The following is a 24,651-nucleotide window of genomic DNA, read 5'->3' on the forward strand; positions in this document are numbered from 1 at the left end:
GAATAAAATTCACAATTTCATCATCAACACTTAGACAAATTAAGACTCTGCAATCAAAAATTCCAATCTTAGACAAATTAAGACTCTGCACTCAAAATTCCAATTGAAAATAGACCATTCTGGCGAATTCATTCCATTCAAAATTGCATCCTGCGAGAGGAAGCTTAAAAAGCTCTCAAGATTGACTGGACTCTGGCCTGAAAAGACAGTAACGGAGACCCTAAGGCTTGACCCCAAATCCAGACAACTGACAAACTACCAAAAACCCTAAAAAGCAAAGCGAAAGGCGAGCAAAAACGAGCAAAAAGAGGGGGTCCCCATTTTAAATGGGGCGATGTGTGAAATGGTCACAACACTATCTAATTAGGTTAAATTTGTATATTTAGATTACATGATTATGAAGACACCGTCCATTATGGAAGCTAAACTAGTTGGGCTTCCATACACAACACTTCATCTCCTAACAATTAGACTTTTGGTTGTGCACTATGCTAACAAGTACTGTGTCATGAAACAGCTCCAAAGGATGTGCAAGATTGTTGCACAGAATTCTTACATGTTATGTAGCATTCTACTCTAAGTTTCAAACTATGTGCTAACATGCATAGGTGTAGATTTGGCATGAAAATCAAAGTCTCCCACAAAACACTATGGCATGATCCTTAGCACTACACGAGTAGCACAAAAGGTTTCGCAAATAAAGATATGTGTGCAAGTGTGCAATGTAATTCCTAGCAATACACAGGTGGCAAATAGAGCAAGGAGTTGCACACAAGGTTTCGCACTAGTATACAAGTATCTAAAGTTGGCACATGGGCTTGTGCAATTGGACAAGGACTACTAACACATATGCGGGACTTAAGGAAGAAAATTTTCAAACATGCCAAATGAGGTGAATACATCAACAAGATACTAGGAAAGGCAATGAAGTGTAAACAAGTGAATAAACATTAGCGCTTCAAAGAGTCTCTCAACAAAGGAAAAGACACTTCAAGGCAATTCAAATTAAAAAAGGACATATAGGTGGTTTGAAAAATGAAGGGAGATAAAATCACGCAAGAAAGCCAAAATAAGAAAAATAACACCATCCAAAAAGCTTGGGAATGCCCTTAGAGGGTCCATTGTCATCTTGCAAGCCAAAAGAATTAAAGTGTACTTTTTCAATGTCAAGTGAACATTAGATCACTTAAGTGAGTTAAAAGTCACTTTTTTTCACTTAAGTGATAAGTCAATGAATAGAATAGAATGTAAGACTTTTAACATCCACAAGGCCAAGGATAGCCTATGGGACAATGGATCCTATTGTTTTAGCATTTTGAAGTGCCAACCTTACGCAATATAGTTAAATAATGAGCTCTCATTCAATCCACCCAATCTTCGTTGAAAGATCTTGAAAAGAACTCGCTATTAAACTACTCTTACAGCTAATCGTGATGTCATTGTATGCTTGGCAGTCTAAAATAAAGTGCTTTTTCGATTCCACAACCCCCATTGTGCACAATAAACAAACCCTCTCTTCTTAGACTTCTTTTGGCCTTTTCAACCTTGTTTCACACTAAAGATGACGTTAGTTAGTCCTCAAAATCACAATGAGAGTCTTTGACATCCACAAGATATTGGCCTCTCTATCGGCCTTTTGTTGATGATCCATGTTGGAGTCAAATACTTCATAGTAATACTTCTTTCTCCCAATCATCTTCTCCCACACAACCTTGCAAAATTTCTCGACAACAAAAGCCTTAATTTCCTTACCATTATTGGGACAAACGTTCAAGTAAATGTGCAACTTGTTCATCCACTTAAATTTGCCTCATTGAGTTCTTTCTTTCACCCAAGACTTTTTTTAAAACAACATTGTGCCAATGATTTGTTTCCATCCACTCAACGTTTTTCAAATATCTTTAAAAACACACCATAGTGCTAGCTTCAATAAGCATTGCACTTGTTTCAACCAGAAGAATCTCATACTGGACCAGCAATTTTAGTTTGATTTGCTTGTGATCAAGCGCTTTTGAATTCTCTCTATCTGCAACCACTTAGCATCAAAATTACTAATAGTCCAAATTTCAAACCCATAAAGCACTATAGGAATTACTAATAGCCCAAATATAATTTAAATAGTTTTCCAATCCCATAGCTCTACCTCTGCATCTATTTTGAAGGGCAAAAAGTGCTCTCCATCCATCCAAGATTCTTTTCCTTCTACAAGTTTCCCATCTGAGCTGCTTGTTAAGTCAATCCTCAAGTATTTAGACTTCATTACTTCCTCTAGGATACTAGCTTGAAAATAAAAGTTAAACTGATTCTTTTTCCTTTTATTGGCGAAGATCATGATCTTGGTCTGGCTAATATTGATTTGGGTATCCACCTCTTTGCAAAAGTGCTCAAGAGCTGCCAAATTTGCTTGTAGCCCTTAGACAGATTGTAATGTCCCCCATTTTGAAATAGGATTTAATAATAAATACTAATAATAAAATTACAATATAAAAGAATAAAATTAAAATAATTAAAACTTAGTTAAGGTTAATGAATGTTCAAAAGACATGAAGTGAAAAGTTGCGACTCCTTCAAACGTGAGGTATAAAAGAGAGGAGAGAACTTCATTTGGAGGGGGGAATTTTAATTTACAATTAGAAGTGCAGATGTGAATTAAATAACAAGACATCAAGGAGGAGACATGACCCTTTAAAGGGATATCTCTTTCCAAAGATGTGTCTCCTCAATGAGAGATGAAGGTATAAAGACAGTAAGGAATTAATATAAAGAGAGGGGGATAGAAATTCAGATTACGAGTTTAATACAGAAAAGTGCAGGCATCAATCAAGGAATGGTATAAAGACAGTAAGAAAGAATGAAGCATTGGGATTAAAGAAGGGTTAATGGAAGAAGAAAAGAATGGGCAGAAAATAAAGAAGTGACTTTTAAGGACGGAAATGATGAAAGGTTGTGAGACCCTTCGAAAGGGTAGTAAATGGGAAAGGTTGTGACCCTTGCAAAGGGAAGGCATGATGAAGGGGTGTGACTTCTCCCTCACAATGGAAGATATAAAGGCAAGAAAGTCTCATTTGAGGAGGGGGAAGAGAGAACAATTGGGAAGGTATATATTATTTTAGAAGGTAGCAATGAAGGGTAGCGACTCAATTCTAATGAAGGGTGGTGACCCAAGTCTTATGATTCTATGAAAGGTGGCGACCCTTTCACCAATGAAGTATAAAGAGATCATTCCAATCATTCAATGATCACTTATCATTCATCATTCCAATCATTCAAATCAAATGAACAATCAATCAGCAAGTCATTAAAACATATCAAACCAGTCCAGCAGATCAAACCATTCAAAGCAGGTCAAATCCATTAAGCAGATCACACAGCAGAAGCATTTCCCATAAGATAGGGAGCAGCATTCACAAAGGAAACCAGTCCAAATCATCACAGCAGAATTCTAGTCATTTAAGATTATTATTATGAATCATATGTTCAGTGGTATACTTGATATTTCTGCCAATCACTGTCTTATATATGTATACATGTTGTTTACGCATAATAAAGAATGTTTAAGTATATGTTCTTATTATAGAATATAAAATGTGCTTGATTGTCTGAAATCCCTCTTGTGGGATAAGGCCTGAGGAGTAAGATGTGGGTGGTGAGCAGGCTTGTAAGGAGGCCGTCCTGGTAGGACCATTGTGGCCTAAGACAACGAGGGCACTTATAGAGTCAAGTAACCCACTTACAACCTCCCCCTAATCCTGCAAGAGGGCATGTGTCTTCAAGAAGATGAAACGTAAATGGGGAAAGCAAGTACAAGCCGCCAAGCAAGCAAGAGGGTTGTGGTAGACATCCCCTTGGGCTTGGTGTAGAAATGGCTTTGGGCCATTGTTCCACGGCCATTGGGGACGGGGAGACGAGGGGACGCGAGGATGGGCTTTGGGGACAACGGGACAACGAGAAAAAGTTTTGGGGACAGGTTTTGGGGACGGGGGGACTTGGGCCTGAGAGGGGGAAACGCATTTCCGTGGAACACTGTTAAATAAATTGGGCAGACCCATCATGTCTCTTCCTCCAAACTCTAATGTGCTTGGTACTATTATTAGTAATCTATAATTATGATTGATATGCCTAACCCTAACGATTAAGTATATATATCTATATATATATTTTGCTATTGCAAGATTCAAATTTAGGATCACATTATTGAAGAAATATTTATTCAATAAGATGTAACCCTAACCCTAATTTGTTGCAATTGTTATTTTAGGGTAAATTTGGAAGGGGACATTACACAGATTTAGCAATCAAAATAAGATCATCAATGTACTAGAGAAGCTTGACAACATACTCTCCCAAGGAAGCATCATCCCCACCTTTTGTATTCAACCATTTTTCACGTTTGTCGATATAAAGGCCAAAGAGATTAAGAGATAAAGGTAAGTCTTGTTTGACCCCAATGTCACTCCAAACTCTCTAAAATACCTACCTGAGTTCTAAATTTTAGTTGAACCTCCTCATAAAGCCTATGGGCAGCTGCTCTAAATTGCTTTGGAATGCCAAGATTTTTGATTCTACACCATAAATTTTGTCAAGAAACCGTATCAAAAGCCTTCCTAAAGTCAACAAAACAACAATAAGTGACTTCTTTCTCATCCCAAAATTTTTCAATGATATGCCTAAAAGTGATACCATGATCAATTGTAGAGTGCTTTGGTCTAAAATCAGCTTGCCCTTTTGTCCACTTTTTTCCTGCCCACTTCATGATTCTATGTTCCACCATGCTAACAAACAGTTCTGCAAAAAGAGGTAGCCATAATGCTATTCTATGTTTGCTCTTTCTTGATTGTAGTTCCCTCCAAAAAAAATTTGGGTTATTTTTCCCTAGGTATATGTGCTCCTCTCTCCTCTTAGACATGAACAACATTTTTTTAACTTTTACAATCTGCTTGTAAAACGTTGTTTTCTCCGTTGCTTTACCTATCTTCTTGCTAGCTTTCCTTGCAGCTTTACACTCCTCATCAAACCACGCATTTGCTGGGAACTGACTTGTTTTCTTCTTAATATTTGTTTCCCTTTTGAAGCCCTCAAGGGCTTCTTGAATTATGTTTGTTAGCACGTGACTTTTCAGACCCTACAATCGTTTCCTTTCATTCTATATTAGCTGCCTTAAAGTTTTCTTAAAGATATTGCAGTTTCCTTAAGAAAAATCCTTTTGTGAGAAGTTTGTATCATAGGTTGGTAATTTTTTGGCCAAGATAGCAAAAGCCGAATTAGATTATGATCAGATTTTAAATCATCCACGACTCCCTCAATCATTTTGCCAACCAAACTTTGTGAGCAAATAACATGCAACGCTTGCCCTATTATAGATCTTGCAAATGAAGTTCCCTGGGCTCTAAACAAATCCAAAAAGCCACCTAGGGCAAGTAACTCTTCACCAAAATGATTGATACCCTGCTATCCTCTGAACATCTTGCCCATTTTTAATTTTCCTTTTTCATTAATTAGAAAGGATTTTCATCCTCCTTGTTGCACAAACTACCAGTTTTCAAATTAGCTGTCCTTACATTGAAGTCACCCACTAAGAGAATTTCTCCCTACTGTGAGAAAGAGAAAATATCTTTCTTTAGAGCTGTACAGGGATCTTTGCCATCTAACCCATCTGTTTGGTAATTTTTTACCCCTAAGGAACAAAGTAACATGCAGCAATTCTGATGTGACTATTATTCTCAGAGATTTTAAACCATATGTATTGCTTATTTGGGTCTACTCTTTCCAGCTGGGTGCTTCTTCCCCATGTTTCTTTTATTAAGACCATTATGCCATCATATCTCTTGCCATTTCTAGCCACCTCATTCAAAGTTGCAAATTTTGTATAACTTTCAAAATTAGGTGTTTTGCACCCATCATGCTCATGAGTTTCCATGAGACATATGTTGTTGTGTAGCTAGGTCGGATCCCTTCTAGGGCCGACCTAGTGCACAAAATGCCAAGTGGCCTGTCGGCCTTGGCATTTGGATATCTCAGTTGTATGAGTCTAATTTGGGGCAGGCCCTATTTGGGCGAACCACTTGTGTGTAACTTGTGATTAAGTTAAATGTAACTTGTAACTAAGGGAGACCCATATGTAACTTGTAATATATAGGTCTGACCCTATCCTTGGCGCCAAAAGTATATGGCCGACTTGAGGTCTATTAGGAGGTATTGATTCATATATATGCAAGGTCATGATTGAATCAATAGACATGAATTCAATAACATGAAGGACATGTAGTGTGCTCAGGTGTGAAGATAAGAGCTTATTGTCTATGGTTGGGAAGGCAACAGATCTGATGTTTGCCTGTTGTTAATGAGCACTACCATAAAATCAACAACATAGTATGTTAGCGATAGGCCCTAACCCAAGTCCCCTTCTCCAAGGGTATCCTCTGCATTTCCAACACACTATCTTTAAATGCCACTGAGGGGGGCCTACTTACTATTTGCCTTGGGACTGAAGGCTCAATTCAGAATTTTTAGATTTTTTTACCCATTCTTGTGCGACATACATTGTGTCATTGCTATTTTTACTATTCCCCCACAATGTGGTCTTCCAATAAAAAATCAGAAATGATTTCTTTTCATTTTTGCAGACATGCCCTTTTGCCTTCATCCCTTGCTGCCCTTATTTTTGGTCAATTCCCCTCTTCTCGCTTGTCCTTTGAAAGTGGGTAGATCTTTATCTAAGAAGGACCCTTTCAAAGCCTCTTTTTACTTAGAAGTTGGTATTTGTCTTCAATACTCGTCAATGTAACTTTGATAGGTCTATGAACCTCTTCACCTAACTTTCCTACCCTCCTTTTTGGAAGATTTGACCCTTCCAAATGTAACTTGTCCCTAAAAAGTCACTTGTAAGATTGTAAGTATTCTCATTTATGCCATAATCCCCACCCCTCTAACAATTATGTTTTTTGTCTTCCCCTACCTTTCTCTATTCTCTCTTGCTTGTGCTTTGCTGTCATTAGCCACTGCCGCCACTAACCCACTGTTTGGGCTTTTAACTACTTGAGACCACAATTTGATATCTTTTGACTTGTTTTCCCTAATCCTTTCTTTTATCTATAAGACCAGAGGACTTACTTGCAGCAGGTGAGCACCATCAATTGCTATTTTTTGAGCCTGCTAAATCTACACTTGCTTTTGCTAACTGTTGTATGGCATGCCATTCTTCCCTCATGGCCTCCAAATCAAGCTACCCTGCTTCTATAACCAATTGTAATATTGACCTATTCTTTTAGCACCCTAGTTTCTTCCATTAAAGCTTGGTTAACCACCACACTTCTACTAATCTCATATTCATTTTCCTGATCCTTTATTTCCAACTGCTCTACCCTGCTTTTATCATTTTACAGTTCTTGCACATACAAATGTGCAAACCAGGTAAAAGGAGTTGAAATGGGACTACATAAATCTTCTTCTCCAGGGTCCTTACCATTTCCACGCTTATAAAGAACTACATCCTTTCATAAGGAGCAAGACACCATTGAAAGGCTTGGAGGACTGAAAATTGCAGGTCAGAGCATGGGACGGTGGATTTATCTTGGTTCCATGTTATGTCATCTCTTTCTCCTTCATTCTTAATAGGTACCCATTCTTTCTTTTCTGTTTTGAAGCATTTTCAGCATGTTTTGGATAGATTTCTTGAATATTTCACAATCAAATATCTAGGCTTTCAAAAAAGATTGCATATCTAGAGTTTCATTTCCCAAAAACAGCAATTTGCCTCAAAAAAACACTGATTTGGTAGAATTTTAGCTTTGAAAGGCCATATTCTGCATACTAGGGTTTCAAAGAAGTTATAGTGAGTTTGTGGAGGGTTCTGTCTTCAAGAAAGGAGAAACAGCAGTATGTATCCTCACAAAACAATTTTCAGTCATGAAGAAAATTGCCTTCAAAGGAGACCTTCAATCCTAGGGTTTTGATGATTTCAACAGTGAAAACAGTGGTAATTATTGGTAGTGAACAACAGGTATTTGCCCAATAAATGATGTGAGATTTGTCACAAGAAGGCAGAAGCAGGTGGCCCTAAGTTATTGTATAAATTTATTTTCTTAAAACAGCAGAATTTCACCTTCAAAAAACCTCCATTTTAAGGGATTTCTAATGCAAATTAATGGCAGTTTCCAGGGTCAACAAAAACAGTGGTTTTGATTCTTGTCATAAATAGCTTTCTCTCTTTGATCAGCATGGTTTTCAACCTCCAAAAATAGCAGAAAACAGAGGTTTCAGATGCTTATAGCAGTTTGGACAACTTCACAATACTCTTGATTTAATGCATATATCAGCACATTTAACCAGTCAGAATGGATGAAATTTCAGTTTTAAAACACCATATACTTGATCAAAAACAAGTTATGGAACAGTAGTTTTGATTTTCCAAACTGTATCTTTTATGTTCCAAGTTTCCTCGACAATGAGCAGATTTTCAACGTAATGGTTCAAGTTCTTTGTGGTAGAATAGAAAAGGTTTAGTTTTCTTTCTTGGATATTTTTTACAGAGATCATCATTAATATGGGCTTTGGTCTCAAATAGCAAATAACAAACATAAGGCAGCTATAGTTTTATTGTCAAAGACTCAAAACATATATTTCAGTCACTAGAAGGTACTATTTTGATCATTCAAGGCAGGAACAGCACGCAGATGGAAGGTGAAAAGGATGAGTACAAGATGCAATACTGTTTTCAAACCATATAGATGCCTTCCAAACTTGTGAGTGCTGAATAGCCCTTGACATGTGAATAGAGAAGAAATAAACTTTAAAAAGTTCATTCAAAATGGTGAAAAGGTTGTAGGATAGCTGTGTCATGGAGTCAACTTTTCCAATTTCTATCCAAAGTCAGAAATTTGTTGCAGCATGTGTCAACATTATAATCCAGTGACAAAGGAACAAAGAGTCTGATTCCATGCAAATTATTTCAGTTCACTCTTGTACTAAGGGATTCAAGAGGTAAAAACAATAGTCAGGGAGATGGAGCCCTAATGGAGAATGTGGGGTTCACACCTCCTTGGATGCATTTCAGGATTGCACAGCATGATACAGGAAGATATGGTAGGAAGTCAACTCCCCATCCTGAGAAGTCCCACCACCTGTTGATTAAGCCTAAAAGAAGAAAGAACTGTGTTCCGCATGTTTCATTTTTCAAATCTAGTTTTACTGAGGAAAAATATGGACCTCAACTGTCAGCTTTGAAAAAGGTTGTAACAAAAGCAAATGCTCTGCCATCAATTAAAGGTAGGAACCTGTTGTGACCATTTCACACATCACCCCATCAAAGATGAGGACCCCCTTTTTTTCACTTCCAGCAGCATAAGCCGATTGATCAAGTAGCTAGCAGCCTTAGTTAGATTCCAAATTGAAGGTTTTTTCCTTACCTTAGGATATCTCAAAACTTGATGGCAAAAGAAGAGTCTCATCGTTGAAAGGTATGCAGTAGAGATTTGAAGTAGTATGGGTCAAATAAAGGGAGAATCGTCAAAATTGCTTTCAAGGCTAGGCGAACAATGAAATCTCATAGCATAGGCCGAGTTAGGGTTTGGAGAGAAAATGTAGAACTCAGATATGAGCTTGTCATGCATGGTAGCCTTGATGAAATGTAAGAGGATTTAGTACGAATGAGACCTCAAAAGCCGATCGGACAAATGAAAGATCTTTGATTCAAAAGGGAGAGTGATTCAAGCTTCTATCAACAATGTAGTACAAATCAAAACCTTAAGGTCAACTTGCCTTAGTGCATAGAGAAATCACAAGTTGGCAAATTCAATCATCTACTACAAATGAGCACAAAAATGCCAATCCACCTTGAAGAAGCAAAATGACCAAAAGTCGATTGCTCAAGACAACTTAGTACAAACGAAGGAGAAAAATCCAACTCAAAAAGGAGGGTTTTGATAGTGCAAAAGGTGAGATTTTGAATGATGCACTACAAATGAAGGTGGAATGGCCGATTTGACAAAGTGATTTTGTTCATGCAAAGGGTAAGAGATAAATTTCATCAAACAACCTTACTACAAACAAAGTCTTGAAATCCGCCCTAGTTCAAGTTACTACAAATGCAAGGCAAGATTCCGCCCAAGACAAGATGCTACGAATGAAAGAGAGATGACTGATTAAGTTGATGGACTGCACAAACATCAAAATGGTGGTAAGTACAAATGAGGCTTCAAAATCTCATCATATTTTGAAATGAGGTTGGTCGAACTTGTAGTTGCGAATGAAGAGGAAAGGGTTGATTGCTTTGATATGATCACAAGTATAAACTCTTGGAGAAACTAAGGTTTGCAGGTTTCAAAGTGCAAATGAAGCCTCAAAAACGGCCCAAGTTCCTAAGTGCAAATGAACCTCTAAAATCCGCCAAGGGTGTTCACTACAAATGAACCTCTAAAATCTGCCAAGAAGAGTCTACTACAAACGAGCAATTAAATTTCCGCCAAAGTTATCAAGTGCAAATGAACTCCAAATTTCCGCCAAGGCAAGACACTACAAATGAACCCCAAATTGCTGATCAAGGGTGACAACTACAAACGAAAGGTAAAAAGCAGCCAAGGTCATGAAGTGCAAACGAACTTAGAAATTCCACCCAAAATTGTATAGTGCAAACGAATGGTATTTTGCAGCGCAAAAACTACAAAGGAACATGAAATCACCGACCCTCCCAAACCTCAAAGGGCGAATTCAAAAGACAAAGTCGGCAAGTGTAGAATTGGCGCCCAAAAGGAGGAGATAAAATGTTTTAGTTGATAAAGACAAATCGGCCTAAAGGGAGTTGAAACAAGGAGACGTGACTCTTGGCCCTTTAGCACCTATATAAAGGGTCATTTCTATTTCATTTTGTCACACTTCAAAGCAATCCAGCAAACATAATTCTGATCTGCACCTCAGCATACAAAGAAATACGCCCAATCCAGCGATTTGACAATCATTTTGATCATTACATTTGATCAAAATTCACTTAAAGAAGGCGATTTTGATTGAGAGAAGGCTTTAAGATCAAGATGAAGGCATCTTTTATCCGTTTTAAGAGCAGCCTGGGCAAAATTTGGTGAAATTCTGTATACCATCAGACCTGCATCAGCATTCAAAGGTGAAATAAAGCCAAGTCAGACCTTGACATTTGGCAAATTATTATTTGTAAGACCACATTTCAATGCAAAACTACTTTCCGAAACCCTAAAGTCTTACAATTTGCTATAAAAACTTGAAAATCTGAGTTTCTTTTCTCATTTCCAGGTCTGATTTTGTTAGCTCAAAGAGCTGTAGCTTTCAATTTTTTGAGGAAAGGTTTTTTTAATCCTAGTTAAGGTATGAAAGGTCATTGATTGAGCTAAACATTGCTAACATTTGTATCTATCATATGACATCAATGACGAAATCTCATTTTTTTAATAAATTAATCATTGGAACTACAAAATCCACATCTACTTTGTGACAAAATTATCTTTTTTGTAGGCTAATGTCTGAAACAAAGACACGAGAAAATAGGAGGCAAACCATTGTTCCACGGCTGTTGGGGACGGGGAGACGGGGACAGGCTTCGAGGACGGGGGACAAAGGGAAAAAGTTTCGGGGACGGGTTTCTGGGACGGGGTGACTTGGGCTTTGTGGGGGGGGGGGGGGGGAAACGCGTTTCCGTGGAACACTGAGGCAAACTCTAATGAAGAATGAATTCAAAGACACTCTTTGATACTAAGCTCACCTCCAGATGGAGTAATATTAGCGACACCAACTTTGGGCACACTAATATGGAAGATTTTCGAGATCGAGTGTTTGGTAGAGTAAATATAACACTTCAAAGATGGCGAAGAAGCTGACAAGAAATGGTATTGCCCATATAGCAAGCTTTCCACCAGCAGTTCAATGCACTGAGTTAGTTCTGGAATGTGCTTGACACTACGACTCGAAGCGAATAATTGTAGTAGTGCCCGATGGTAGCAAGATAGCTTACCTTACAGGGATATCAATAGCTGAGGTATTCAATGTACCTACATATGACAAAATGATCTACAAAAGCAAAGATGATGCATTAGCCCTATATCAGAGCAAACCAAAAATATCTGATGACATCCTCAATAAGAATCCGATCATAGAGCTAAGAAGCAGTCATAAAAGAGTACCAAAGAAGACACTTCTCAAATCAAATTTCAAAGAGGGATTGGCTGAACTGGTGATGATGCTAAACAGAGTCATGGGATCACCCCAAACTGCATCATATGATGCCTTGGATGTGGTACTACATCCAAGAGGTGACTAAGGGAGCTAACATAATCAATTGGGCAAGGTTAGTGAGTGATAATTTACACGAGCAATTGATGAATGTGGAGCAAACTAAAACTTTTTATATGAGTTCGTACTTGATATACATCTTGGCTAGATACGGTAAATACAAGGGATTGAATTGTAGAGCACCTATTGGGCCAGCAGGACAGATGCTATCATATGATGCATATCCACAATTGCATTTGAATAACAGTACTGCTCATTACAAGAGGGTGAATGATGCCTTCACCATGCACATTGTAAGAACATTGCAAGGAGGCACTCATATCGAGTTATCTAAGGAGTCTATGAAGTTAGTGAAGAAATATGGTTTTTGGTACATTCAGTTTCCAAAATTCACCTATTTGAGAATTCAAGGATGCTCTTCTTATGCCTACCGTCTTCCTAGATATCCTACTGATAGAATGGTGTTATTGGAGGTATCTAGGCAATTGTTAAAATTTGATGCAATCGAGGAGAGGAAGAAGAAAGCTAAAACCACCTTCCCAGTCATAATGGGAAAATCGCTTGAAACATGCCCCACCCTTTCAGCAGCACTAGAATCAGAAGAAGAGCTACAACACTACAATCTCAGGGCTCATACCTCAAGGAGCAACTTTGATCCCTATCACAACATCGGGACAATAAACAAGGAGAAACTCCATCACTTCATGCATTTTGAAGACCACTGGGCAATTGCAGCTGGTGATTTTGAGATTAGAGAAAGGGCATACTGAAGACTATCTCTTAAGTTGATCAGACACACAAGAGTGCTGCGAGTACCAATCAGATCGAAGGAGATGAAGATGTGATATTGCCACTATATAGAAAAGAAAAAGACAAGCCCCTTTCTTCAATGGATTGGTATACACCTGAAGCCACCCAACCAAAGATAATAAACCAATTAGTGTTAGAGAACACCAAAAAGTGGATACTCTAGGCAGACAAGCTAAGAGTAAAAGGCATCACGCCAACATATGATTGAATGGATAATGAGTCATCATCTCACCAGTATGAGAATTCAGAAGAATCCGAGGATGAAAGCACAGAGAATGAGTAAACGCACAGAAAGAGAGTAGTCAACAAGACATTCCCGAAAGCTCACAAGCCCAAGCAAAGAAGAGAAAAGGAGTGAATGATAATTCAGCTCAGTAAAAGAAACAAAGGACATCAAGTACTCCATCTACTACTAGTACTCCTAACAGGGAAGTAAATATCTTTGTAGACATGAATGCAGCTTCAAAAGGAAAGAACATCTCACAAGAAGATGAAGGAGTCATTCAGAATGCACGAGATAGGAGAAGTGTTAATGAATCCGGTGATACCAATCAGCAAGATGATGAAGAAGTTAATTCACCACCTCATGATGAACCTATTTATGATCAACAAACCAATACAATTGGAGAAGCACAAGGCAGGGATGTTGATGATCAGAATCAAGAACATTATGAAGACACATTCATAGCCCCCGAGGGTAATCAGCAGCAATCTGGATTAGAAGAGGTGGATGATCAAGTGCCTGAATGGTTGAAAAAAAGAATGAAGAAGAAAACACTGACAATAGTTGATGAGGTAAGAGATTTGGATACTTTGCTTGCAAGAGTGGAACAGAATAAAGAGAAGAAGCCTAAGAAATATTCTAGGATTGTGAATAATGCATCTGGCTCTCAAGTAGCACAAGCGGCTATTCCCAAATTTGATAAACCAAGAGATCAGATTACGTCAAAAGATTATGATATAAGAGAGATAGACATTGGCCCTGTCACTCGCACTCAAGTGGTTGAAGAATTTAGAGGAACAGCCTCTAACATGGAAGAACAAATGAGGATCGAAGTTGTAAAGAGGAAACAATTGAAGGAGTAAAACAAACAATTGATAGATTACATCCACAACATGTCATCCCAACAGGAGGAAGATACGCCTTTCTCACCTCAGATACTCTCCAAAGAAGCAGTTGGAGTGGAAGAAACAAGAATGATAGCCCAAACCACTAAAACATGGATTGAGAAAGCTTTCCAACAAGCTAGTAAATTCACTCATGAATTCATGCAAACCTATGACAAAGTCACCACATTTTGTGCAAGATCCAAAACATCATGGAAATATGGAAAGAGTTACAGTTTATCCGAGATAAGACCATACCACGTTTGCAAGCATTGAAAGAAGTTCCCAAACATATACTAATAGATGGTGGAGTGATGGAAGCAAAAGCAGTTTATGATTTCAATAGGTGGTATTGTATAGCAAAAGCAGTTTATGATTTGAATAGGTGGTATTGTATTTTGATGGCAAGGAAGGAAACTCTTGATAAAATGAGAGATGATTGTATCATGATGGAAGAAATACTTAAAGGAATTTAGGAACAATTCATCATCTCAACCAAGGAAGTGTTTATTTAAAACATGCTTGATGAGGACGGTTTACGTGTTGATGAATTGCATAATAAGATAAAGTCTACCTTCTATCCAACCACAGGTTTCTCATATGTTGTTTTGAGTGGAGTATCTTCATTCATGGTCTTCGTGGGGATATTTTGAAAACAGGAAATGGAATGGCAAAAAGTCTTTGCCACTTGTGCTGACACATTAAAAGGTGATCAAGTTCAACCTTGATAATTTGCCTAGTTTGTCTATGGAAGAGCTCAATGTCGTGATGTCCAGATTCATTGCATTCATCATCAAAGAGAAGGATCAAGGAAATGAGCTTCTAGAAGAGAGTTTGTTGCGATTCCATGTGATGTTTATTTTCTCATTGGAGGGAACTTCCTCAAGGTTTGTGCCAGAAACATGCTGAATTTCTATTGGTTGATTATGGACAATGGTTAGTTGGCTACAACTAACCCTAATTAGGGTTTTAATCTTAGCCATTCATTTCAGGGCAATCTTGGCCCTCTATTTTATTTTGGAGCTTGTTGATGTGTTTTTTATGCACATGCGAACACAGAATAAAATACCAAGGTATTTATTTTGGAGCTTGTTGATGTGTTTTTTATGCACATGCGAACACAGAATAAAATACCAAGGTATCTTATCCTCTCTTGAACAAAGTTATCCGAATGCTGAAGATTTCCTAAGGATCAATCGAAATAACTCCAAGGTTCTTATATGTAGGGTCTCTACATGTGGATAAGCTCAATTTGGTCTGATGTGATTATGCTGGAATCACAAGGGGACTTACATTCAAATGCCTGAGCATCTGATTTGCTGGAACTCAAGTCCTATTTACTCACCGGAAGAATAAAGAATTAGCAAAAGATACAAGGCTCAGAAAGTCTACTCTAAGACCTAGAATGTAAAAAGATGGATGAACGACTAGGCGGAGTCCTACTGGGTTGGGTCTCACCATCAGGTTGAACAATCCGACACCAACTCAGTGTGATCTTCTAAGGTAGTTCTGAAGATGTTCAAATCATCCATATCAAACACTGATCACCATTCAAGTTAATGCATGAACAATAGACACGTAACGACTCGAGATTAAGCTCATTCGATGTCAGTTGACCACGTAGGGCGCCCTTACAATCAGTAAGAGGCTAGTGGTTTGGACTAGGCGGATTCCACGCAAGTGCATTCAATAAACAAACTTCATTCAATCTAATTATTTACCATCTAAGAATGAAGATTCAACAAGAAACCATGCATATTGCAAGAAACAACACATTTCACCTTAACTTCAATGAAAATGGAGTTCATTTACAATTTAGGTAACAATTTCTTGCCTTTTCCTCCTAATCTACTCTAATTGCTACTTTGTTCTCTATTCTTCTGCTACTGACTATTCTACCGACTATTAACTATCAACTCACTATTAACCAACTATTAACCTTTACAAATGAAGAGTCAGAGCTTTATATAGAGAGCTCTTTACATTTCAATGGCTCTGATTGATTTACAGTCAATGGCTAGGATTACAAGATGAAAACCCTAATTAGGGTTTGTTACAACATACTCCTTTAGCCAATGAGAAAATTACATTCAAAATTTGAGAACCAATGGGAAACAAGGGTAGGTACATCGAAGTTTGTGTCTCCATACACAGGTGGGATTCATCGAATCTGGACACACTGATGTGGACCCTTCTGACTGGAGGAACGGTGACTGGGATACCACCTTGTCTAGTACTTGCTCGTATCTCTTTTGATACTCAATTTGGTGATGCTGAGAAGCTAACTTTGATTAACTCTTATGAAACCATCTGCTTCTTCAATGTACCCTTGCACTAGCTCTGGTTGATCCTCCTCTATCCTTGATGTACTAGATGAAAGATGTACCTCCTCTTGACTCCCCTATGTTTGATGAAGCCGCCTTCCCGTTCAAGTAACTCCTTCTCTAGTAGCTCACTTCGCCTTGAAGTATTTGTAAGATCTTCCTTTTGAAATCCTGTGATTTCTCCATGTAGTAGGAGTCCTCCTCCATACATTTGAGGCGTCTTTAATGATGATGGAGTTGGAATAGGTCGCCTTGTCCTGGCCTAATCTTCCTCCATCTTAATTTTGTTGACCTACAAAACAAAAGATGATTAAGAATACATGATATTTCTCACCTTAAATCATCAACAAGAAAGCATTAAGATCAACTCGCTTTGGACCCTCTCCAAGGACAGGACCTATAAGAAAATGCGCTCTGGATCCTCTCCAGGGACAGGCCCTATAATGAAATTCGCTTTGGACACTCTGGAAGGGTCAGGAGCAAATTTTGCATTTTGCACAAATTCTTCACTTTCTCATCATTTTTCTTTACTTCAATTGCTTCCAAGGCATGATGACATCCTAGCTAAGGCTCCAAGGCACAAAATTAGTCCAACTTTGAAGCAAAAGGGAGGATTCTATGAAAATTCGCTCTGGGCCCTTTGGAAGGGTCAAGAGCTTAAAAAGAATTTCGCTATGGACCCTTTGGAAGGGTCAGGAGCGAAATTGACATTTTGCTTGATTTTCCTTCACAAAACTCCATTTCTCATCCTTTAATCATCAACAACAAGTCTTTTGCCTTCAAGAAATGCTTGGGAATGAGTTAGTTTGTAGGTTGGAGCAAGGTATAATGCTTCATGGAGAAATTCACTCTGGACCCTTTGGAAGGGTCAGGAGCGAATTTGCTCAATTGAGCTTAATTCTCATCCTTTCTTACTTAGCTTTGTCTTAAGTTTGATCTTTGATCCTTTCCTCTACCATGCATGACCATCATTGAATGCCCCTAGTGAGGAATTAGGTCATTTGGAGAATTTCGCCTTGGACCCTTTGGAAGGGTCAAGAGCTTAGAAAAATTTCGTTCTCATTACTTCACTTTGTTTCATACATCAATACTCTCTCAACCACGCCATAGGGATAAGGTTTATGAGGCAAATTAGGACCAAGAAGGGAGATATAAAGAAATTCGCTCTGACCCTTTCAAATTAGGACCAAGAAGGGAGATATAAAGAAATTCGCTCCTAACCCTTAAAGGGTCAGGAGCGAAATTTGCATTTATGCTCAAATCCTTCACTTCTCATTACTTCACTTTGTTTCATACATCAATACTCTCTCAACCACGCCATAGGGATAAGGTTTATGAGGCAAATTAGGACCAAGAAGGGAGATATAAAGAAATTCGCTCTGGACCCTCTAGAAGGGTTAGGAGCGAATTTGAGGAATTTGCCTTAGATACCATCCAAACACTCAAATCTTCACCCTCAATCACATTGTTCTCACCTTAGGACACACCAACAAATCACCTTAAGGAAGTGCCTAGTCAAAATGTTGAATGAAAAGTGCATTTTAACAATTTCGATTAGGTACCTTTGGAAGGGTAGACCTATCTAGGAATTTCACTCTGGACCCTTTGGAAGGGTCAGGAGCGAAATTTGTTTTTTTGCACAAATTCCTCACTTTTCCTCATTTCACTTGGTTTAGCTCATTTCCAAAGGCATGTATAAGTCCATTTTTCATTCACTCAGGGCATGGAATCAAGGATTTTAACCTATGCTAGAAGCAAGAGAGGTTTTTAGAGAAATTCGCTCTGGACCCTTTGGAAGGGTCAGGAGCGAAATTCATGTTTTAGATTCAATTTCCTCATTTCACTTCGTTCCAACTTGTTCACAAGACAAAAATAGGTCATTCCTCACTCAGTCAAGATGTAGGAGAAAGCTTTGAGGTCTAGACTGGGAGCAAAAGAGGTTTCTAAGGAAATTCGCTCATGTCCCTTTGGAAGGGTTAGGAGAGAATTTGGGAATTGTTTTCAAATTCTTCATCACTTCCTTGACTAAATACCTTAGGTCTTAAAGAAAAGGCCACCCTAGCAGGATATAAGGACTTCCTCAAAATTAATCAAGACCTAACCTAGAAACAAGAGCAAGGCCTGACCTAGAGAAGGCTTTCAAAGAGACCTTGACTTGGACCACCTACTGACCAATTTGAACCTAAACAGACCATCATATCCTAATGAGCCCTCTGGTGACCCTTCAATGCAAAGGCTAATAGCCAAGAACCTAAAAGACCAAGAAAACTAACCCTAGAAAGCAAAAAAGCAGATGTCCCCATTTGCAATGGGGCGATGTGTGAATACGTCACAACATAGCTCTATATAAGCTGCCATTTTTCATTTTGTAATATATGAGATAGACTTCAACAATTGTTGCCATTTTGCTGTTGGATTAATAAAGACGTTGAAGTGTGGTGTTTTCTATTCAATCTTTGGAGCATTTGAATGGTAATTCATCTTCTCAATTCAAGCTTTAAAATTTTGTTTAAGTTGAATGATAGAATGTTGTGTATGATTCATGGTGAAACTCATAAATCCATACCACTAGCAATTTGCTGATTGTAAATTCGCGTTGTGTGGTCAACTGGAATGCTTGAATGATCTTAAGTTCAATTGTTATTCGATCATTGATATGCATTCAATTAATGGTGTCTATGCTTGGTAATAATTTGAAATTATCTAGTTTCCTTAGAAGATTGCATTAGCCTTTGTGAAGTCTTGTATGTCAAAACAAAGACTAATAGAGTTTCATCAAACGTCATCCTTCATCCTTGCACTCTTAGGCACAGATTAGTATTTCTCAACCTTTCAACTATTGCATTTTCTTTATCAAACGTCTAGTACTAGTAGTAAGTCAGAGAGCTACATTGCATATCATTCATAAAGAATTCCTTGAAATCAAAACATCCATCTCTTAAGAAGCATATATGTAAGGCCCCTTGGATTAACAGCAATCACATCAACCGTTGAGCTCATCCACACGTCAAGACCTGACAGTAGAAACCTTGGAATTGTCTCATTTGATCGTGCAGCATAGCATTTGAGAGACTTTATTCAAGAGAGGATAAGATACCTTGGTATTTTATTGTGTTAGATTATGCCTAAAAAACACATCAACAGAACCCAATTCCAAATCCTTTAGCAGCTCTATTATCTCAAATGTTAGTTGCAGACTCTACACTTGTTGTTCCCATGGATTTATCTTTAATAGAAGAGGATATTCAAAGGCTCAAGGACACAGCATTGATAGGGTTTTGTAAAGAGCGATGGTTGCTTCTTCATTCAGTTCAAGAATAGGCTGTGGCTACATGGAAACCCTCCCCCCTTCCCCCCAGCTCTAATTCCCGCCCAAAAGATTTTTTTTGTGATGCAATTTTCTTCTCTTCTAGAATGCAGAGTTTCTAGCTTTAGCACTGTCCAGTACACAAGGATGGAATCTATCTTCAGAAGTCATCTCCTACTTTTTCTGGTTCATCCTTTATCTGAGCTCCATTAGAGATTTGGACCCACCTTTATAGTCTCTAAATAGAATTTTGGAGCCTAGAGTGTCTAAAAGTGATAGGGCACAGTTTGGGAGAGTTATTATAAGTAAATCAATGATTCATGAAGAAAATACACATGGCATATGCTGTTTGAAGATTGTGCGAGACTTAAACCTCCCTCTCCCTAAAAGGGTACTGCTCTCCCTGGAATCAAGTTTTATGCCCAAGAAATTGACTATGAGCTATTTTGATTAGCAAAAAGTATTCAAAGGCAATTGGTTGAGTTCAAATATACTCATGAGTTCCATATGTCTTCCTATTTGATTTATGGTTTAAAAAGCAGTCAAAGAATTGCATATCCATTTTTCAAAGCAGGCTAGGGAAAGGCAATTGGTTGAGTTCAAATATACTCATGAGTTCCATATGTCTTCCTATTTGATTTATGGTTTAAAAAGTAGTCAAAGAATTGCATATCCATTTTTCAAAGCAGGCTAGGGAGGTTATTTCAAACTGAGCATAATGTTCCATCCAGTTTCCTATATTCAGTAAATTTAGAGTATTTGGCTGTTCATCATCCTTTCTGTATATGCTTCCTAAATGCCCTAGTGATCATTCAGTTATGTTTTGCTTTTGCAATCAAGCATCAAAAGTGCATTTATTGCTGAGAGATAAGCACAAACAGATGGTAGGTTTTCCTGATGAGATTGGCTTTTACAAATACAAAAAACGTCATTACTGCTAAGGAGGTGAGTGTGGAGCTTGTTAAATTTAACCTAAAGCTTTTCTATAATAAGCATATATATGATCCAAAGAATATTTTATCTGAAGAGGATGAGAACATGCTTTCAACATCTGCCAAACATAGAAGATTTTTGGGCAAATTGTATAGATGAATATGAGGTGAGAAGGAGATATAATAGCCAATTCGTCAAGAAATAATAAATTGCTTTCATTCCTGAAGAGTTTCCTGAGGATTTTCAGATTCATATTTAGAAGTTGTATCTCTTTGTTTAACTGCAGCCAATTTGGATCAGCAGCCTTTAGACATGACGAATTGGAAAATCAGAACAAATACCTTCCCTTCTCAACAAGACTAGATCAGTCCTAGACAGATGTAAGGTATTTTTGAAGTCAAAAAGATTACATAAGGGGTAAAATTCAGCTGATTCATCTCATCATCATCAAAAGAAAGAAGTTCCTTCTTCTTCACATGTATGATCTAAATCAATAACTGAGAGCTACAGTAAAAGTCGGGAAGAAGAAAAAGTTCAGAATCCACCTGCAATGAACACCATAGATACAGTTCAGACAATGCCAATATTAAAGACAGTTACAAGGAAAAGTACAATATCTCCTCCTCGTCACCAATTGGGCACAGAACCTAATAAGATCATATCTTCAATTCTGGTTCCACCTTCCACTCTTCATATTTCTTCTCCTAGGAATCCCCTCCCATTATTTTAGATGTTGCCTCAACAGCCAAGCCTCAGACTCATTTTAACCCATCTTTCATTCTTTTTCCACCCTATTTGCAAAATCGCACACCTCCCATTTTTCCTGTTCTTATCATCACGATTCATTCAGCTAAAAGGTACGAGTAAGAAAACAAAGAGCCTGAATGGGTAAAATCTGCAGCTACTAGAAACAGAAAAATTGTTACTTCTTACCAGGTTCATTTCAATGCACTTGCTCCTTTTTTATCAAGGCCAAAGCCTAAAATATCAAAAAAGCAATCCAAGATGAAGAAAAAAGGCTTAAGGTAATTTGGTTTAAGAGACTGCAGCTCTTCCCTAAGGGGAAAGCTATTCATGAGATTGAGCTCACAGATGATTAGATTAGTTTTGGGGCGATGGCACATCACAAAGATGTGAGCCTTCTTGATGTTGTTACAGAAAATATCAAAGTAAAGTTCTCGATGATGACAAGGATAAAGATGCCCTGAAAGCTGAAAATAAACGGCAAAAAACCAAACTGGGTCGCTTGGTAAGGCACTTACAGTTGATTGATTTTATTCGGACTCCCTGAAGCAAAGGCTTTAACGTTTTTGATGCATTGAGCCTTTCTCAGACAGAGGTTGTAATGCGTATGGCTTTGTGTAAATTGGCAGAGGGGTTGACTTTCCGCATCAAACAATTTAATGGAGGAGTAAAGATTTAGTTAGCTTCTCTGCAAAGATATACTGTATTTGAAGGAGGGATGCCCACTTCCATTGTTCCCAAATTGTTATTCCGTTTCTCTCCTTTAATTTCCTATTTAAATCGTCGTGAAATCCTACATGATTTAAATTTGAGGAAGAATTTACTCCTTGCGATTCAGCATTTTCATGGAGATAAAAAGACGTAATTAGCTTGTTGCTAAGGAATATTTCATTGACTGAAGGAAGACTACTTCTACTGTTTACCTCAGTCTTGTTTCTTTTCTTCTCTGATTTCCTAATCGTACTGGTTCAAGAGGTTGTCGTGTAGCGATAACTCCAACACCTGAGACTCGGAGGACGGGGCAAAAGTTCAAATCCCCCTCACCATGGTAAGGTGGTACGTGACCCCTGCAGACAAATGGTAAGCTTCTGATCTAATAAATATGCAGTACATTGGAGAATGATCGAAACTTAACAGGATACATAGCAGTTTTATTGAGGTTTAAAATCTAACTCTACCATTCCAAACAAAACATCGAAGGCAACAAATAATCTCATCCAACATTTACAGACCAGAAAAAAAAAAAAAAATCCTAATTTCACAGGCCAATTCAATTTCTAATCATAATTTTTTTTCAATTTCTAATCATAAAATTCTGAAATCCAAAACACCGCCCCTCCCCCCCTACCCCTTCACTGGGCCAAAACATTTTTTTATCTTTTTTGAGAAAGTAGTAAAACGTATTCCTACAAGATATTTAATTCACATATGCATAATCCATAAAATTTGAAGATTATTACACAAACGCCACAAAAACCATCCAAAAGAAATTGTGAAACAAAAGTACCCATTGTGGTTGAATCAAATTCGAAAGCTCAAACTGAAAAGGCAACCAAACCATTGAAATAATGTTACAGATCGATTGAGAAATATGTCAAAATGTATTTAAAAAAAATCTTGTCGCAACGGAAATCCAGCAAATCTTTAAAAAGTTAATAAAAATTTATTTCCTTACAGACGATTTTTGATAATCCTAAATTGGAATTTCGTCTGCTTTCAAAAGAAATCTAATTTCCTTGCCCAGAGTCTGCATTTTTATTTGTAGTCCAATACAGCTTGCCCTTGCGAGATGTACAGATATTGATCATAATTAAAAACATTTTTATGGCTTGACCAGATAGTCGGCAAATATTCTCCTCGATAATGTGTTACGATGATAAGGGTGTTCTTCTGAAATTCTTTTGCCATACGATATGTTTTTTTGGTATCTCCACCTAGCACCTAGTAGCTGTAAAGGTACGGATACACGAATCACATCATTTTATTATTTCTTTTTTAAATATATATAGAGAGAATTAATGAAAAAAATATTTATATTATAGATGATTGGTTTATATATAATGAAATGTTGATTTATTGTTTTATCTTATTTATTTTTATTGAATTTTAATTTAGTATTTTTTAAGAACGGGTAATTTTTTATTATTTTTTTTGTTAAAGTTGAAATTTTCATTATGATTTTTTAAGTGATCTACAAAGCATAAATATATTAATATTGATGAGTTACAATAACATTATTTTGATTAATGATCATAGCATTAAGATATACTTTTTAATAAGATCGTTCCAGAGTATCATAAGGAATGTCGACTTGAGGGGGATGGCTAGGGTTTCATAGAAATAATGGCAGCAAAGATGATCAAACGTTAGGTCGAAAGTTGAACTATGAGAACAGAGCCTGGCGACCTCCAAGCAGGGTTTGGGAGGATGGCTCTCTTGGAAAATCCTTGAGACATCCAAAAAAGCGTCCCAAGTTTGTGGTTGCGTGGAATGGTCAATAGAAGGACAAAGGCTTTTCTTGGAATCAACACATTTTGTCGAGGAGCTTTCAAGACATTGAACACAAGTTTTGGAGGGTCAAGGGCTAGAATGAAAAACAAAAGTAGAAGAAGATAAGTATTGATGCTACCCAATCAAGATCTTTAACTCTGCATATTGAAAACGGAGAATGGAAGGAAGCAGTAACAATGTTTAGAGATAGGGATCTTTTTATGAAATGGGTGGGAGAGTGGCCTACATTCTACAGAGCCCAGAAATGGTGCAATAAGCATTGGTGGGGGCGAGGGGGAGGATTTTCACTATAAACACTCTCCCAAATGGTTTTTATTTGGTGGTTTATGAAAAGGCCTCTGATGAAGTTTGGATTCTCAACAACCCATTTATGATGGGGAGTATTGGTATTTATATCAGAGATTGGACCTTGAATTTTGACCCACTAAAATCGAGCATTGACAAAATACCCATTTGGATTAGATTGTACAATCTTCCAAATGAATATTGGAACTTGGAAACTCTAAAATTGATAAGGAATAAGCTTGGGAGATTTATTTGTGCAAATGAAATGGTTGAAAAGAAGGAATTTAGCATTTACTCCAGAATTTCTATCTATTGGAGGCCTCATCTCCCTTTACCAAAGAATATTGAAATTTGTACCTTTGAAGGAGAATGGGTTCA

The 24,651-nt window shown here is 37.6% G+C and overlaps 1 protein-coding gene across 2 annotated transcripts in view; it reads right to left on the reverse strand.

Moving 5' to 3' along the window:
* Window positions 1-23,394, reverse strand: part of LOC131060227 (uncharacterized) — a 64,001-nt gene extending 40,607 nt beyond the window's left edge. The window contains exons 1-2 of one of the 2 annotated variants that reach the window (XM_057993396.2): window positions 23,153-23,394; window positions 22,401-22,544 (exon numbers count right to left, since the gene is read on the reverse strand). The gene's annotated coding sequence lies outside the window, so the exon portion shown is untranslated. The remainder of the gene's footprint in view (window positions 1-22,400; window positions 22,545-23,152) is intronic. The other variant, XM_057993395.1, reaches the window with a different exon arrangement.
* Between the last annotated feature and the right edge of the window lie 1,257 nt (window positions 23,395-24,651).

Source organism: Cryptomeria japonica, chromosome 9, assembly GCF_030272615.1.
Source record: "Cryptomeria japonica chromosome 9, Sugi_1.0, whole genome shotgun sequence".
Classification (NCBI taxonomy): Eukaryota; Viridiplantae; Streptophyta; class Pinopsida; order Cupressales; family Cupressaceae; genus Cryptomeria; species Cryptomeria japonica.